Here is a 4,395-nt window from a genome sequence, read left to right as displayed (position 1 = left end):
TTTGCCCCCATTTTCATGGCCTATGTTTTGGATCAAGGTAAAGTTGCCCCATGCAAACTGTATGTGGCACCAGAAGTTTTGCTAATTTATCTTTCATTCTCGTTCTCATGTTTTAAAATACGGACTATAATTTTCTTCATGTAAAGGAATAGTTTGCTGCTGCAGAATCAAAACTGTGAAGAATTGACATTTGAAGAGAAATATTATCGAACTGGAATTAGCAAGACCCTTCTGAGACAGTGCTTGTTTATATGTAGAGCTTTTATTGTCCTGTGAAGTAGAATGCATTCATCCATATTTGTGTTTTGAAATGAAATGAATAAAGGGGAAATTGTGATTAAACCAGCGTTTCCATCTTTTTATAGAAAAGTTTCTTCTCCGCTTGATAATGGAAGGTGAGGGCAGATTTACCAACTTTTCTGTTGAAATAACTAATTGTCTACTGCTTTTGTTCATTTCTTTTTCTTTTTTTTTTTTTGCCCCCAGGGTTATTGCTGGAGCTCAGTGCCTGCACCACGAATCCACTGCTCCTAGAGACCATTTTTCCCCTTTTGTTGCCCTTGTTGTTCTATCATTGTGGTTATTATTGTTGTTGCTGTCGTTTGATAGGACAGAGAGAAATCAAGAGAGGGGAACACAGAGGAGAGAAAGATAGACACCTGCAGACCTGCTTTACCTCCTATGAAGTGACTCCCCTGCAGGTGGGGAGCCAGGGGCTCGAACTGGGATCTTTATGCTGGTCCTTGCGCTTTGTGCCACCTGTGCTTATCCTGCTGCATTACCGCCCGACTCCCACTTTTGTTCATTTCTAAACTGTCAATTTTCAAGAAAACTTTCTCAAAAAGTGGTTGTTAATTTTTTTTTTTTGATCTTTTATTTCTTGGGGCCAGGCAGTGGCAGAGGACCTGATTAAGCACACACATTACACAGTGCACAAGGACCCAGGGTCAAGCCCTGGCCCCTAACTACAGGAGGAAACCTTTATGAGTAGTTGAGCAGAGCTGCAGGTGTCTCTGTCTTCCCTTAGTCCTTCTACATTTTTCTAATAAATTAATATTTAAACTATGTATATTATCTTTTTATTGGAGACAAATTGAGAGGGAAGGTGATGATAGAGAAGAAGAGAAACACCTGCAGTACTCCTTCATGGCTTGTGAAACTCAACCCCGCCCAGGTGGGGCTAAAGGCTTGAACCTGCGTCCTTGCACATTATAAGTGCTCAATCAGGTGTACCACCACCTGGCCCCTTCTTTTCATTTGTTTTAAAATCTTTATTCTTTTAAAGATTTGTTCATTAATGAAGGGAGGAGGGAGAGCATCACTCTGGCACCTGCTATGCCAGGGATCAAACTCAGAAATTCAAGATCTCAACGCTTTATCCTTTGTACCAATTCCCAAACCACAAGATGTGTGTTTCTGTAAGAGTGTGAGATCAGAGGGTTGAACCTGTTGTCTGAGGGCCTCAGTAATGCAAGTCCTATGGTTTTAACATGACTTAGACAACCAGCCCAAGAATGCTTATTCTGACAGAGACCTAAATCCTTGTGTCAGGGTGAGGATCCTCCTCCAAAGGAGTCTTCACTGAACACCCTGCTTTACCTCACAAAGACTGAACATGGCTCCCCCCCCCTTTCCAGGTAAGAGTTAGAACAGCAGCTGAACTAAGCTCTTTGCAGTGGCCTTTTTCTGTATTTCCAGATGTGTGACTGCAAAGGAACCAGTGGGACCTGACTACAGTGTCTATGAGACCTGAAAAATAGCTCTGGGTTAGGAGGTGGAGTTTCTGACCTAGTAAGGTGAATATATCTATGGTTGGGATACATGGCCTATGTCTTGCAGCAAACAGCTCTGAATTTTAGATGAGGGAGGGGAAGATGTGGAGATAGACCCTGCAGCCCTGCTTCACCACTTGTAAAGCCTTCCCCCTGCTGGTGAGGACTGGGGGCTCTCACCGGGGTCCTTGAGCACTGTAGCCTGTGCATTCAACCAGGTGTGCCACCAGCCAGTCCTGAGAATTTTCTTTGCCATTCAAACCAAATGCTTAAAATCAGGAAAAAATGGGGCGAGGGATGGGAAGCAAATAGTTAAGGAGTGTCATTTCTGAGAACATGCCAGTCTAGGGTACACATTTCTGTTAATTATGTGCTTTAATGAAGATTTTGAATTTTGTATAGTTTGTTTTTTAATTTTTTAAATATGTATTCCCTTTTGTTTCCCTTATTATTTTATTGTTATAGTCATGGCTGGATAGGACAGAGAGAAATGGAGAGAGGAGGGGAAGACAGAGAGGGAGATAAAGTTAGACACCTGCAGACCTGCTTCACTGCCCGTGAAGTGACTCCCCTGCAGGTGGGGAGCTGGGGGCTCGAGCCGGAATCCTTACATTGGTCCTTGCACTTTGCATCATGTGCCCTTAACGCACTGCACTACCACCTGACTCCCTATAGTTTCTCTTTGTATGATTTAGGCTTAATTTTAACTGAAAACATTGTTTTTTTTTTTGCTTTACATAATTAGCTTATTTTCCCTTCTCAGGATAAAACTTAAGGGAATTATTTTGTTTCATCTTTACACCTTTTACCTCTGTCTTCTCCAAGAAAAGTATACAGCATTTTCATTAAGCAACTATTGAGACTTCTGCTTTGTTTTGTGTGCACCAGAAGGCACAGAGGTATGTTAATGAGGTAAATCTGTTTTCTTTGTTTGCTCCAGATACTGTCCAGTTACTAAGACTGAAACAGCTGTCTGATATATTATCTTCTGAGCTTTTGCCTTCCCAGGTCTATGGGGGTGTTAGTAACACAAAGGGGGCCAGTCTCCAGCAGGCTTTCCTGAGGCTTCCGTGCTCCCATTTTCAACCTGAATGTCAACTTGATTTCCACCCCTACATCTATTCGAGAGCCTCTGATAAAATCCTGAAGTGTAACTTCTGCTGACCATACAAATCTGATAGATTTAATCACTATATGTAAAAGCTAACATATAGCAGACATCAGCAAAAAAAAAATTGTGAAAAGTATTCACTTTCATATCTGCTTAAGTGAAAATATTTTATTAAGTGCTACCAGTAAGGATATGGAGTGTCAAATACCATTGAGTTCCCCCACACACACACTCTTTATGCAAGTTAAAATGAGTCAACATTACGTTCATCTTCCTCAGCTCTTGTGTCAGCCCAGGTCCTTGGAGACAGTAACCAAGGTTACTTATTTCCATACTGTGTATTGTACAGCAGCTTCTCTTTGAGTGGAGATTAATAAGCACCTTTCTTCTATGGCATTTTGCTTTTCAAGTTACCTTTTACATTTAACTGATTTCCTACGTTTTGAAGAAACTGGAGGGCATTTGTGTTATAGAAACTTAAAATGGGGCGGGTGGATAACATAATGGTTATGCAAAGAGACTCATGTCCCAGGTTCAATCCCCCGCACCACCATAAACCAGAACTTAGTAGTGCTCTGGTTTAAAAGAAGGAATTGAAAATTCTCTATACCTTCTAGGTCATAAATCTTGTGCTATCAGCTCATTAAGGTCTGACATTTAGATTTAAAAGATGTTAGGCTTCCCAAGTGCTGAAAATGCGTTTAGCTGAATCCCAGTGGTGGTGGTTGCCAGGATTTCTGCAGGAAAACTTCCCTTATTACCCAGAACATAAGTTGTCAGGTGTTTTTCTTACTATAGTACAGTGATATATTTTTGGATTCTTTTCTGAAGACTACCAGAGTTTACCTTCTGTCATAGCTTCCTTGGATTGTCTTGTTCTGCTAGAAATCCAATTCAGGGCTCATGCAAAGCATTATCTCTGAGCTACAATCCTACCATTCTGTTAAAAACCTTTCCTCTTGCAGGTGGGTCCCCATGTGTACCACCCAGCCCCACCTCTTTTGACTGATTTTTGATGATAAGCTGATGTTCCATTTATGGGAGCTTCTGATTTCTCACAGAAACTAATTTCCCTATTTAGGCAGTGATGCTTACAAAAGTAAGGAACAACCCATTAACTCTCAGTGACTTCCCAGTAGTGGAGCTGAAGTCCCTAATGAGTTGTGTTAGGAAAAGTGAATAGGGTGGCAGTCCTCAAGTGTCAACACTGAAAGCCATTGCTATTTGCTTGTGCTAAGGTTTGGTTTATGGCATTTCTATATGTGTAAATAGTCAGCCAAAAGGCATGCCTTTTGTTAAACAGTTTTTCTGATGGAGCTCTGACTTGCTTGCCAAGAGAGAGAAGTGAAAACAGTAGCTGTCCACTTGTGCTATTCTTCACTGTCAGGCACTGTGAATGTGACAGGATTCATCTGTGATATCTCTTTTCAAGTGGTATCACAGCAGCTACTGGAGAGCATCTCCCATCAGTACACACATATACCCTGAGAGTCTTATTAGTAAAAATCCTGA

Source organism: Erinaceus europaeus, chromosome 12 (assembly GCF_950295315.1).
Source record: "Erinaceus europaeus chromosome 12, mEriEur2.1, whole genome shotgun sequence".
NCBI classification, from domain to species: domain Eukaryota; kingdom Metazoa; phylum Chordata; class Mammalia; order Eulipotyphla; family Erinaceidae; genus Erinaceus; species Erinaceus europaeus.
Note: the sequence above shows the minus strand (reverse complement) of the source record.